The 15,000-nt window shown below is 39.4% G+C and overlaps 1 long non-coding RNA gene across 1 annotated transcript; it reads right to left on the reverse strand.

Moving 5' to 3' along the window:
* Positions 1-3,258: 3,258 nt before the first annotated feature.
* LOC125324422 lies at positions 3,259-8,613 on the reverse strand. Its single transcript, XR_007202965.1, has 3 exons — positions 8,543-8,613; positions 3,624-3,711; positions 3,259-3,438 (listed from the first exon to the last, which is right to left on the reverse strand). It is a non-coding gene; the product is annotated as an uncharacterized LOC125324422 (long non-coding RNA).
* Positions 8,614-15,000: the final 6,387 nt, after the last annotated feature.

Below are 15,000 nucleotides of genomic sequence, written 5' to 3' on the forward strand. Positions count from 1 at the left end.
TAAGGCAGAGAGATATCAGAAGGATGTTGCAGATGGCAAGAGATTGTGCAGAGGGTCAGAGGAAGCTGGAGTTAAACCAGTGGAGGAAGGAGGAAGGGTTGCCAAATGCAAGGCCTGGAAGTGCACTAACAAGGCAGGCATTTTGCAGCCAGTGCCTGACTAATGGGCTGTTCAGGGATTTCCCTGGAAACAGCAGGGTTATGAACTGGTGGGTTTGGTATGACAAGTACAAGGTAATGGATAGTATTTTGCTTGCTGCCAAGCTGTAGAAAAGCCTGGGACAGGCTGTGTCATCAAGGCAAAGAAACTTGGAATTCTATTGGGGGGGGTGGAAATTAAAATCCTCTATCTTCAGATATAACTTATTTATTAACTATGGGTGCAATTTACATAGGTATATGTTCAAATGGTAATAAATTCTCCTCAGATCTTGAAGTCCACTCATCTGGTATGGCTTTTTAAATTCCCTTGCTACACTGGCTGTGCCTCTGACCTACCCCTACCAGCGGTTCCTCTATGAGAAACCCTTTCTAGCCAACAATAAATTGATATTCTGAAAATGTTTTAGAAATGGCTTCATTTTAGCATCTGCACTTTTAAGAGCAACACATGTTGAACAGACAAATTTAGCTGTACACATGCGGCTTGTGCTCACAAATATGGTTGGGATCCTCAATGTTCAATGCTTGGTTCAATGCTAGGTTCTGCCTGTGTAAAATCAGGGAATTTTAGAAGTTTTTCAGTTTCATTTTCCAGCCCTGACTACTCATGATCCCTAAAACTGCTTCTTGTCTTTTAACACTGACTGTTGAACATTTGATTTGACCTTGGTTCTAAAGGTTATGATGGGGTTATATCTGAAAACTGAATGATATTTTAGTCCTGTGATCAAAGGGTGTAGCTTTGAGCCTGAGGCCTTATAAGATTTTTTTTCCCCAGAAGTAGTGAAGGGCAAATATTCCTATGTCACTTCTTTCATTCCAGACTTACTCCCAAGTTCCACATGAAATAATTTCTGTGCAAAAGAACAGCTTGTAGAGAGTTTAAAAGTGAACTAACCAAATACCTTCAGAAATAGAATGACTTCTCCGAGAGCTGGTTTGTGGGCCAGCTTGGTGCTCTATAAAAGTCATTAGTATTAAAGCAGCTGGCTTTAAATTAAACCTCTGATTTTGATCAAAAGAGAAAAAATTCTATTACAGACTTAGGAAATTGTTAATAAAATACTCCCTTGATCTTCCCAAAATTTCAGACAGCAGAACAAAACAAGTCTAACTAATCAACATATTTGTTTTCTTCCAGAGGTTTCAGAGATCACTCATGTGTCCTTCTCAGACCAGTGTAAATGCAAGATAAGGAATCATGCCAAAATGTGCTGAAAGCAGATGCCAGTAAACAAAATGATCTGAATTCCAGCTGATCTGCAGAAGCCCCCATGATATTAGGTGGATATGATCTGCACCAAAATACTTCTTTGTTTTGTAAAAGAGGTTAATGAGATTTTAGCTAAAATGGTAAAACAGTAATTTCTGGGCCATCTATTTGTCAAGTAATTTTGCTAATAATGGTAGTCATACTCCAGTAAAATTAATTTTTGGAATGATGGCCAAAGTGTGGTATTTTCTTCAAGATCTGTAGCCCTATTTTCTGCCTGCTTCTGTTCATGCTGCAATTGTCCATATTTTGGACAATTAATTTTGTTTGCCAACAATATCTAACAGTGACATGCAGTGTATCACTGACTGACCTGCAATTTAATGAAGACAGTAATGATATCAGTTGATTTTATCTAAGAAAGAAAAGAAAAAAATATCAGAAAAAATAACTAATATCGTAGGTGATTTTTTTTCAATACTTTTTAAATCCAACTTGATAGAGTGGCCATCTGATGCAGAATTCCTGCATGTACAGAAATGTTTTAGCCACTATAAAGGTGCAAATGTATTCACCAGGCAAATGTCAGGGAATGTTTGTATTGCAAAACTACAACTGCATATCAATTTTTTTTTTTTTAAATGACCTGAATGTGCATCTCAGGATATACATATTTTTTAGCTACACAGCTCATATGAAATAATTAGACACATAAATCACAGAATCACAGAATTAACTAGGTTGGAAAATACCTTTGAGATCATTGAGTCCAACCTATGACTGAACACCACCTTGTCAACTAGACCATGGCACTGAGTGCCACATCCAGTCTTTACTTAAACACCTCCTGGAACAGTGACTCCAAATAACAACAAGCTCAAATTTTCATACCTACAGACAGTAACCTGGCAAGAGCTATGAGTTTTGCAGGGTTCCTTAAATACTGTTTGGCTTGGTTTGTCACAGCCAATGGGAAAAAAAAAAATGGAAGAAAGTAAAGTGATCCCCAGAAGATGTTTGACTGCCAGCTCTCAAGTCTTAGACCAACAGTATTTCTGATCAAGGTGTTGTCAGTTTTCTGACAACTATTTCCAACATAAGCATTAGTAATGCCTTAAAATACATTTGTGTCTGAATGAAGTAAATAGCCTTTTTCAGAAATGAAAGCTGTTATGGTTCTGATGGGTAACTTGATTTGGCACACATAAACTAGCAAACCTGTGTGCCTGGTATCGCACTAGAAGGTTTTCAAGTATTGTCTTGTGCAGAAAACAGAATACTCAGCCTCTGAACAGCTGCTGTCCATTAATTAGTGGAATTAGGGCTAATAATGTGCCAACCAAGCCCATACAGAATTGCTTTGCTTTTATTTTTCTAGCCTGAGCACAAGACATTTAAGAAGAATTTAAACATACCTTCCTTCCTTGTGAATTACAGTCTAGCAAATACCAGTGAATGGCTCTTAAAGTAGGGTACAAACAAGACAGGTGGTATAGATGCTATTTCTTAGGGATTGCTCCAGGCCCTGGATTGTACTGCCTGTCTCCCCCATTTCTCACTTTAAGGAAGCTTGGCACTTATTGGACCGCTGTGTGAGTGGTCAACTCATTACTGAAGAAAAAAACAAACCCCTTGCTAACTAACAAGAAAGAGAAACCCTTGAGTCTGGAGAGTTTTCTGCAGGATTAGTGCATTGAATTAAATCAGAAAAGGTCTACCAAAGATGCAAAAGCAGAATTATAGCCATCTCTTCAAGAGTATGTGAGGGAGGAAGACAAAACAGTTTCCCATTTTTATGGAGGTTGAGTTTTACTTAAGTTCTTGATCATGTAACTTCTCATATTCACACACCACACTGAAAAAAACCACTAACCTTGGTAGTCACGTAGCTGCAATTTTGAAAATCCTTCAAAGATGGAAGCAGAAGAATTGTTGCTGGCAGAGCCAAGGGTCTACTTGGATCCAGTCTGCAACAAAATTCTCATGGCCATATATCAGCTCTGTGAGTAATTCTTTAGTGAAAAGTCAGTCCTGTTTGGGTCATTCAGAGCAGACCATACAGACCTGAAAATAAAGAGCAGGAAAATGAAAGAAGATCATCTTTGTCATCTCTAGTCTCCACATGACTGGGCTGACGCAGAAGTGACACATTTTTGACTCAAGAATAGAATAGTTACATTATTTATGGCAGGGATATTACAAACACCAAAATACAATGAAATCAAGGCAGTCTGTGTTACTACCCTTACCTGAATAGGATTCAGCTGTGAGGAACCTGTCTGACTGTGTCATCTTCAGCAACAGAAGCTCTCACAATGTTTCAGCGCATTGATGAGCCTGTGAGAAGAACAGATTAAAGGGGTAAAATGAATTCCAGCTCCAGTCCTGCATTCCTGTCCATTAAAAGCAAACATTAACTTTAAAAATGCAAATAAAGATATGAAAGGAGACCAAACAAAAGCAGTAGCATTAACAGCTTCTCAGAGCCCTTTATAGCTCTCTGGAGTGATTACATCTTATTTTATTTCCACTTCTTAAAGCTCTGTTATTGTATTCTAGCCACAGGAAAAAAAAAAACAAAAAACAAATAACCTCTTTAATTATTCTTCAATGTTTTTTGCCAGCCAGGCCCTTTGTCCTGGATTGAAATCAATGTTAATGGCTTTTGAGACTCCAGTTTAGATATATTTTTTAATTGATGTCTCCTCTTCCTCCTGCTGACCTAATTCTCATTTTCATTATATTCAAAAACACACTGATGATCCACTCAGATCTGATAAATTATTTTAGCTCCTTTCTGCAATAACTAAACTTAATAGTGTTATGCTGGCACAATTTAATTACTGGCACAAACATTTGAAATTTGTGAACAACAGCTGAGCTGCAGTGACAGAAAACAGGTGGTCTGGTGGCTGTTAGGATCCAAGTAGCAAGCAAGCTAAGAAAATACAGGCTACTGGGTGGACTCATTATTACAGTTTTTGTTTGAACCTCTTCTTATCTATCAGTTTTAATCTTTATTCCATCTGACAGGGCAATTGCCATTACAGACTCCTTCTGTGGGACTGTTTATAGTTATAGAGAAGGCACATACTTAAGAGTCTGCCAGGCTGGGAAAGAAGGAATGGAACAAAAGCAGAAGAGGTGCTTAGAATGACAATAAAATTATTTGGTATGCTGGAGGTAGTGTGGAATTTTTTAACCTGTAGCCCTCACTGATGCAGGAGAGAGGCAGGGAATTCTACAACTCAAAGAGTAAGCAGTCAAAATTGGCAGAGGAAAGCAAGTAAAGTTCCTCAGATGTCATACTGTGATATTTCTTATGGTTTTTCATCTTGCCAGAGGTGAATTTTCTGGGCTGGTACCCACTGTGCTAGCACTGCATCCTGTGGTGGGAATTGTGATGTCTGCAGAGCCTTACTTCTGTGAGCACTGTGCCTCCATGTAGCTGTGCTCACAGCTAGTTCAGCAACCACAAGTCTGGGGATTTTTGGTGTGCCAGGCAGGAGGATAAGCTGTTTGAGGAAATGTGATTGAGTTCACCTGTTGCCTCTGTACTCTGGGCCCAAGAAGCAAGAACATTCATAATTATCCACTTGCTTTTTCCTGGACAATATTGCTCTGAATCACATTTCTCAAGGTCAGAAATATTCAAACACAAGTCCTGCAGGAATCTTAGGAAACACCTTACTTGTCATCAATGCCAGCCGAAGCAGGAGCACTTAGTCCCTCAGAGCTTTTCCCATGAAGTTTGCTACCTACTGTAACATTATACTCCACTGGGGAAGAAAACAAGCTCATTAAAAGAATTCCTTTATTTCTGAAGTACATTTTAAAGAAATGTTCACTATACTACTATCATTAGATGCATAATTGTGGTCTAGCATGAATTGTTAATAGGTATTTTCTAAATGCAGGCCAAACCAACCTAATCTTTGCTCCAAGCAGTTTTGTAGCCTGCAGCAAGAGACAAAAGGTGAATTTAGGAAGAAAGGAAGAACAAGGGAAAACTGCAACAGCCTTGTGTCAGTCAGAAAAACTGACCAGTATACCAGAGTTAGTTTTTTTTTTCCTGTTGCTCACTTGAAAGCTAATAGACAATTGCAGGGAAGTTTGCAGGTATTTCTGAGTAGGTCTGATGAAGCACAGGTGATCATAAGGAAGAATATTTTTGTCTGAAGAACCATTTAAGAGGTCCTTTGGTTTCTAGATAAGTTTCTGTTCTCTTTAGTGTTTATTATTTAAGACTGTTGTTCTGGATCTGGATTGCACAGGCATACCATGATGACTACTGGATAGAATTGAATAATCATCAGAAAAAAAAGATCCTTGATATTCTTAAAAATAAAAGCCTTGTCACAAACTCTCTGCACCTGAAAAAGCTGATGGGATATTTCCAGTTGTTTGTGTACCATTCAGAATTGCTGTCGAAGGGGAAATGTCCTTGCTTGAGGAGATGTTGTGCATCAAAGTCATGATTCAAAACAGTAAAGATGAAGAGATAATCAAGGGTGCTAATGGTCACAATGAGGCATGATAAATCTGGACAAAAGTGGTGATTGTGGGCAATAAATCCAACAACCTGCTGGGCTTGGCACAGAGCCACCTGAGAGGCTGATTGCCAGTAGTTTTCAAGGTGAGCATAAAATGAAGCATCCTCAAAGTAATAACGCTCACATAATGAATATAATCTTTTATTAAAGCACTGTCTATGACCAATGCAAAATTAGTCTGCCTGAGTGCATGAGCATGTGTGTTCAGAAGGAGATCTTGAGAGAGACAAACAGGATGATGAACACACCTGCAGGTCGTTATTTTGCCTTCCCTTTGGCTTCTCCAGTCCTTGTTCAGCAGCTGTATTCTCAGAAGGCTGTTTAGTCCTGAAACTGTGATGCCTCATCATAAGATTATGCAGTTCTGCTGTGTTGGAAGTGGCTGGAATCTGGCCATATTAGCATCAAATACTAGAACAGATGAGGTTCTGGGTCCTGCACTGTGACCACAACAGCCCCATGCAGCACTACAGGCTGGGGAGCTGCTTGTTGGAAAAGGACCTTGGGGTGCTGGTTGACAGCACCTGAACAAGAGCCAGCTGTTTCCAGGTGGGCAAGAAGGCCAAGGGTGTCCTGGCCTCTGTCAGCAACAGTGCGGCCAGTGGGACCAGGGCAGTGATTTTCTCCCTGTACTTGGCACTGGTGAGGCCACACCTCCAATCCTGTGTTCAGTTTTGGGCCCCTACAGGAAAAACATGGAGGTGCTGGAATGTGTCCAGAGAAGGGCAAGGGAGCTGGGGAAGGGTCTGGAGCACAAGTATTACAAGGAGTGGCTGAGGGAGCTGGAGTTGTTTAAGCTGGAGGAAAGGAGACTGAAGGGAGGCCTTTTATTGCTCTCTAAAACTACTTGTGGTGAGGGAGATGGGGGTCAGACTCTTCCCCCATGTAACAAGTGATAGGACAGGAGGAAACAGACTCAAGCTGTGCCAAATGAGGTTTAGTTTGGATATCAGGAAAAATTTCTTCACTGAAGAGGTTTGGAACAGGCTTGCCAGGGAAGTGCTAGAGTCACCATCCCTGCAGATGTTTAAAAGAAATATAGGAGTTGTGGTGGTTAGGAACATAATTTATTGCTGGATTTGGTAGTGCTCAGTTAATGGTTGGGCTTCAGAAACTTAAAGGTCTTTTTCATCCTAAATGATTTTATGATTCTACAAGTGGTAGCTGGAGACCTTTCTATTCTTTTTCTTCTTAGGGAAGCACACTGGCAGGAAAGGAAATCCCAGAGATTCTGACTGGGGAGCTGGTTGTCCTTTCTCAGTCCCACCCCACACTGAGCTCTCTGCTGGTGATGAGAGACGAGGAGTAGCCTCAGGGCTGAACAGCCTTTGAGGTGACAGGATCAAGCAATTCCCTTTGAAACTATTTTTTAGGATCTCTGCAGGCAGACAGACATCACTGTAATGTATATGGAGGTGAGGGGTGGGGGATGGTTTTCCAAAGAGGAGTCAGAAAATTACACCTGTGTCTGTGGAATATGGACACAAGACCAGCACATGGTGCTCTAAGTGATGTTCTGTGGAATCTAAATCTTAGCTTCTTTCTGAATAAGACTAAATACAGCTTACTGCAAGAAGGAAATTTGCAGCAATTGGTTATCAAGAATTGGTTAAAGCAGTGTTGGTTTTTTTGTTTTTTTCCTTCCACCAACCACATAGATTGATTCTTATAACAGAACCAGTTCTTAGAAAGCTGAACTAGATATCAGATGAAGTAGACCCCTTGAGAAACTGTATTTTGACAATTCATCATAGGAGGTTGTTAAGTTAGTCCTGTGTTTGATTTTTTTCTTTTCTTTTTTTTTTTTTTTCTTATTTATAGAACAGGTTTTTATTTTTTAACTGTTGGAACTAGGAAGGCTGCTTCAGGAGCCTCATCAGCATTCCCTTTAGCAGCATACAATAGGATCTTACAGCTGCCCTTTCTCTGCAGTATTGACTAAGGTAGATGCAGGAGCTGTTATCAGAATGCTATCAAAGCAGAGTTTCCACATCCAGCACACTGAAAGGTAACTTTCAAGCCTGTGATGTCTCTTTCAAGTCTCAATGTTTCCAAATTAACAACATTGTACCCTACTGTACTTGTGCATTTTGCTTTGTTTGATGTGGCATTTACATGCTTGTGTTCATTTCAACCAGTCACTCTCTGTCTAACACTACTTAGGCTTGTATTTTTTAGCTCAGTTAAACAGATTTTCTCTTGCTCAGAAGATGAACAGGTCTGACTCCACAGGTAAGATACTTTCCTATGCAGAAAACACAAGAAACATATTAGGTAGTGCCAGTTCTGCAACAGAAATAATGGGTAAAATTTATTCAGTGTTTTTAATGAACCTCTCTTTTTCTTACTGAAAAAAAGCTTTGAGTATCAAAACAGAACTTTTTCTTGGGGAAGGAACTACTTGTTCTGGTGGAACTTTTCTCATGATGATTTTGCAGATCTAAGGCATATTGCAGATCAGTCCAAGTTCAGGTCCAAGTGCTGGCTCAGCAAGCTGTGGAGCACAGCATTTCCCAGTCTTCCTTATCTCAGGAGGATGCTTTAGCTGAGAATTGCACTGTGAGAGAGACCCTGAGAGCAATGATCACAGAGGGAAGGATGTTCAATATGCTCACCAAAAGCTTGCAGAGATGTGAGCTCCAGTCTTCTCTCTGTTGCACAGTAGGGCTCTTTTAGGGTGTCTTTCTCTCAGTGTGCTTAGTTGTTTTCTTACCCCTTCAAGAAAAAAAATAAAGACCACAGTAGCCTTCATATTTTTAGTTTTCCTAGGAAAGAGGAACTTTAAAATATGTATTGGTGAAAGTTCATTTCCTATTCAGTTTTGGGTGGTATCAGTGGTCACTTAGATGACCTCAGATTGAAGGACAGTTTCCTTTTTCTGCAGTTTATCAGCTGTGCTTATGAGTCAGAAGCTGTTTCAAGGGCTGCAAATGTAGAAGTTTTAAATCTGTAGGGGTAGGATTTCCGTTTTATTTATGTACACAGAGTAGAGTGGAACTGAAGCCTATGGGCACTGTGACAACAGACACAAAAATTATTTAAATGCGGGAAAGGAGATGCTGCAGCCAAAAAGAAATTATCTTGGTGTAGCTGTTACATAAACACAAGTACAAAGACAAGGACCATGGCTTTCCTTACAAGATTTAGCAACCAAAATCCTGCCTTTAAAATTTCATAAAATAAAGTTACAAAACACATTCACGGAAGTGAAAAGGAATAGGCACACAGAGTTCATCCTCTTGGGAAGACAACAAGGGCTCCCTTTTCTGTCTTCTCCCCTGCCCTGCGCTGAAGCCTGGGTTTGCAAGCCGGCAGCTCAAACTTCAGCCACTGCTTCATGTGTGGAGGCCCCAGTGGGCAGGGCACAAAGATGTTGGGGACTCTCAGCAAATCTCAGAGTGCATCTCTTAGGGCTCATCATGGTTGGTACTAATGCCAAATAGTCAATTGTGCACTTCTAGCATTTAGTTCCAATGCGATTTCTACATTTGGCTTTTTCCTATTTCCAAGGCATTCTTTCTTGTATTATCCATTTGAACTCTTAGGTCAGTTAAGATATCTGGGATAAATATTTCAGAGATGGTGTTTTCAAAACCTATGAAAAGGTTGAGGTTGGGCAATAAGAGGCGTTCTCTTTGCAGGTACCACAGTGCAAGTGCTTGACCATGTTTGAAGAAGTTTTACTGAAGGTACTGGAATCACAGGAAAGGTGGAAAAAGGGAAAATAGTTGTCTAGGGAAACTATTCTGCATACCTAGATGTAAATGCTCTTTCCTGGTACATTCATGTTTTGTTTACTGGACAGTCTTCCAAGATTACTGTTGGTACGAAGAGAAGAATGAAGTGAAATTTCAGCTGCATTATGCCATATGTGAACTGTGAATTTCAAAAGATGCTTCAGCATTTTTACCTTGTCAAAAAAGATTCTGGTTTGCCATCACAATTGATGTTTACTTCAGAAAAAATACTTTTTAAAAAAATTGTAAATTTTTAGTTTTGTATTTCAGAGATTAATCTTCTTTGGGAAGAACTTCTTTAGCATTTAGATATTCATATATTTTAGGAAAGGATTGCCTGTCTCAAAAAAAATTTTCATAAGAAACAGAGCCACTTGTTTCAAATACCTTCTTCTTAATGTACTCACTTGGACTATAGCTTCCTCAAACAATTAAGGAAACCCACAGGATGAACCCATCCATTACTGTCCTTGCAAACAAAGTGACAGTGGGAAGACAAAGTGTGGCTTCCATTTTAATGCCCAAAACACAGTGACCGGCAAGAAATTTTTCTACTGTCAGTAGTTAGGAATAAGCATCAAACTCATGACAACATAATTGTTCATATGGATACACACAAAGCAAGGAAAAATCTGCATAGTCTGTACAGATAAAAACATATGTTAACTTCATATCAGATGAGGGGTGGACTAACCTAACAGTAGCTGAATGTGTGTTGGACACCAAACTCTTCTAAACACAGATAAGTAGATCAGATTCATCGTCTAAAGCATATCTGAAAGATCTTCCTCTTTGATCCTTTGGATACATTTGTACAGCTTCTCATGCCAATTAAATCTTTTTGAATTGAGCTGAACTGAGGAATGAATCGTTGGTTGCAAGCCAGCTCCCAGTGGGCAGGTGTCCACTTCAAATAAAACTTCACTACAGTGTTTTGGCATCATTTCATGTTTTGCTTGTGCAAGTATAACCTGCCAACAGAAACTGGCTTATTCCTCAAGGATTTTTTTTGTTTGTTTTAGTCAAAGGAGATTAAAGCAAATATATATAAAAAAAATCTGCTTCAAGCCACAAAGGTATTATTGGTTTCAATCTGATCTAACTCACATCCCACTGAAATCAGTTGGGCCTTTCTATTTTCTTCAGCGTGGTTTGCAGTGTCCATTCTTAGACAGAGCCTCTGACAGTCTAACAATGCTTGCTTTTCAGAGAGCTACTCACTTGAACATCCAGACAAGCAGACTGAAAGGAACATCTGAAATAGCTACAGAAGGTCATTTCTGATAAAATAATTAATGGAAACAATACCTTTAGAGAAGCAGAATTCCCGAAACACTCCAAGATGTGGTCTGACCTTCCTGCATGGATAACTGTAATATTAGACATAGATGAAAAGCTTATGGAATGATTGCTGACAATGTTTCATGGGACTTTATAGATAATCAGCACATTTACTATTCAGAGCTATCAGCCAGTATTTCTACTAGTGACAATATCAGTTTACAGAGTGAAAGAAAGTAGGGTTTTTTATAAAAAATTATAAAACTGTTGTTAGATTCTCTGCTCCAGAAGGAAAGTCAGCTACTCTAAATGGGGAACTCAGTTAATAATCTTTAATTTTTCTTTGCAATAAAATAATTCTAAAATTAACACTAAGTTAAAGTAACACAAAAGAACATATTAAAGTTATAATTCACATTTCAACTGTAAAAAATCCCACAAAACTAGAAGCTCAAAATGGTTTAAAACCTCTAATGAGATGTAACACTGGGCTGTGTGAATTTACAGAAATCAAATTAAAAAAAAAAGAATTTCAAGGGTTTGTGGTTGATGGTTGTCAGAGGTTCTGGAGCAGGAATGGGAGGTTTCCTTACATTAACATCATTTGGAAAATTCTGTATGGAGACTTCTGAGGACCTCTTGTAGCTATAGCAAATATATTTGGAAGTAGACAGCCAGCCATCAATAGGAGTTGCAAAGGTTAGCACCAAATTCACCAATTACCACTGGTTTACAAATGGCCCTACTTGAACCAAATCCTCTTCTATCCATTCACTGTGGAATACTTCCATTGCCTTCAGAGATTACTTGGTAGTTATTCTGGCGTGAGCACAGAATTTGAATTGGGCTATTTTTGAATGGAAGCCCCAATTCCACCATCCCTAGACATAATACAGCTGTAGTGATCCAATGAGAAGACCTTATTGTTCTATGGAAACAGGAAAGAACAGCCTCACTGTGGATGTGCTGACAACCACGTATATTCTGCCATCACTCTTTCAGTTCTGACACACCCAGACATTTTCTCCTTAAGATAACATCATAGATTTTGGCTCTCTACATTCAAAATAAAATAAATATCAAGTAGCAACCCTGCTGTGCTTGCTAAGTCATTTTCAAGGGTCTAATAAATACTGGTTATTTGTATTTGCCACAGCCAGTGTTTCAGGTACCTGCATTGATTTCAAATGGTGAGTGAGAAGAAGCCAACCATTGGAGCAGAGCCAAAGAACAACCTTTACTGAAAGTATCCAGGGAGAGACAGTGAGGGGAAGCAGGACTGGAGGCCAGTGGTACTATACAACATCTCTCTTTTCATCATTACTGATGACTCTGTCCTTATTGATGATAAAGCAATCTTTTTTTTTTAAAGCAAAACTTTTGCTTTTGAAAGTGTTGATTCTTCTCAGTTTTTGCATAGCTACAAGTAGACTGCTTTTCACCTACCTGCTACCAATGCATAAACCAAATCTGTGGTTTCCTTACTGCTTGAGCAGTTATCTGACAGCTCATAAAGCAAAATCCAAGTCTTGGGGGAAGGCTAAGAAATATTGTGGCAGTCTCGGGGTATCTGAAAAACAACTGTCATGGTTTAAGCCTAACTTGGAATTAAACACCATGCAGCTGGCCACTGAACCCCCCCCCAGAGAAGAAACCTGTAATGACCAAAAGATGAGATTTCTTGAGTTAGACTTGTCCTAAACAGGTTTAGGACAGCCCATCCAAAGACATTACTTTGCATGTAGTATGAAGCAGCACTTGCCTGGAGGGGCTGGTAGGAATCATTACAGAGTTTGCACAAGCTTGAATTTAGGGTTTTCATCAGCGGAAGCCAGAAGCAGCTTGAATGAAGGTTCAGAAGCATTGGAAATACAATTTCTCGATGCTGTTTTGGGCATGACTACAGAATACAGACATTTGTTTTTATAAGCAGCATGGAGAAAAAGATCCAGGAAAACACCAAAGAAAACATCCAAGACCATGTAAAGAAGGAACTTGTTTGTTCCAGACAAAGAAGGCAAGCGCCTCTCATTGTATAGAAGGAATAAATGAGACAAAGAGATGCCGTGTACCTTACTTAATTTAGCGAGTGAATAGAAGTCATTTTCCACTGGGTTGTACAGCATTAGCAAGCCAACAAATAGATATTCATTCCTTTTCGTGCATCTTTTCCTATCCAGGATAAGAACTGCAGAAGATATTTGCAATCTGAGCACGACACAAGCTGTAGGCAAAGCCTGAACAGGCAAAGTATCTACTCATGACCCCACAGGCAAAACCATGTAAAGCAGGAAGTGTGCAACACACAGGACAGAAGAGGGTAAGGGCAAAACTTGCATTCTTCACTAAGAGAAGCTGGTAATATTATCAGAAAACTCAGATTTTCCTCATGTATTCAGCTTTTTCATTCCAATAGCAAAAAAAAAAAAAAAAAGATTCTACAGTAAATAAATAATAACCAATTCTGGAGTCTCTTTAGTGTGCTGGGAGGCATCATTTGAAGATAGGTGAGTGAAAGCCTGTGGGTTGGGGACATAGTCACACAGGACACATAAGTACCTAGCATAGACAATATTCCATCAATCGGTACCTTAATTGCCAAATATAATTTTCTGGTCTTTTGACAAGCAAAATGCTTGCACTGACTAAATAGCACATTGGGTGACCAGGAAGTTTCAAATGTGTTGGTGACATAGCAAGCTGATGTGAAAGGGTTTGCTGCTCCTGTTCACTCCCAGCCCAGACAAGAGAATGGCTCAGGTTGCCCTGTTGCAATAAATCTGGCTGCCTCACCTCCCCAGGGAAGACAGCTGGGAGTGAGGTGCTTCCCCAAGCAAGGCAGGTAAGGAGAGGGGATGCTATTCTGGGAAGGTTTCCAGAAGGAAGGCTGGGGGAATATAAATAGGAAGGAAAAAACAAAAGGAATTTTAAAAAGAGGCAAATATGATTTGTCTTCTTTCTAATGAGAAGAGCAAGGCATGAGATTGAACTCCCTGAAAATGATGAGTGTGTGGGTTTAAATAACTGTTATTTAAATGGCTTGGGTCCCAAGCAGACTGCGCTAACACATTGATACTTCAGAGAAACAGGGAAACAGCCATTTACTTAGTGGCTCATGGATTAATTGAGTTCCAGACAGACCTGGACAGTGGTCAGCAAACCTGCAGTACATCACCTTGCCAGCAGCACCCTTTCCTCAAGACCTTTGGAAATGGCAGTGTGCAGCTGAAATCAGGTTTTGCCTTCTCTGGGAACTGCAGGGATGCATGGGAATTCAGACCATGGGAGGAATGGCAGACAGTAATGAGCAAGAGAGAAAAAATGGTAATTTATATAATGTGTCATACTGACTCATAGATGATTTAAAATATTTGGATTGTGTTTAAAGACCACTTTTCTCTAAAACACTTCCTTTATCACATTTCTTTGTGGGTTTTTTCTCTTTTTTTTTTTCCACTCCTCAGAGAAACAGGTCACTTCAGCCCTAAGTTAAGACATAATGAACTCAAGTAGCAGCCAAATCATCAGGAAACTACTCTACCTCTGACACATAACTTTTCTGGTGCGTCAAAACAATTGTAAGATTTTTAGGCTAAGCCTGGAAATTATTTTCTATTTTTCCTCACTTTACCAAATATTTTCAGTCAGCTATAGTCATATCCCTGTCTAGCCTATGGCCTTGGAGAAACATACTGAGACAATTATTTAGGGCACACTTTAGCTTTAGTTACTAACACCACCTGTACCAATATCAGATTTCTCTCCCTTACCTGCCAATCCTCATGGACATTGTAGGCACAAAGTTATCAATTGCTATACATTAATTTCCACCTTGACTGCATTGTGTACTGTTACCCTGAAACAGAAGATGGTATTGAAATGCCCATGTTGCATGGGAATATAAAAGCATAAGTAATACATTCGTTGTGTAAATGTATTTACTGTGATCTATAAGGTTTCACCTGCACAATTAACACACCTGTGTTAATTATCCCACTCAATAGAAGAAACTAAGGAGTTTGTCAGTGCATTAAAATACAGGCAGAAAGACTGCT

Source organism: Corvus hawaiiensis, chromosome 4 (genome assembly GCF_020740725.1).
Source record: "Corvus hawaiiensis isolate bCorHaw1 chromosome 4, bCorHaw1.pri.cur, whole genome shotgun sequence".
NCBI classification, from domain to species: domain Eukaryota; kingdom Metazoa; phylum Chordata; class Aves; order Passeriformes; family Corvidae; genus Corvus; species Corvus hawaiiensis.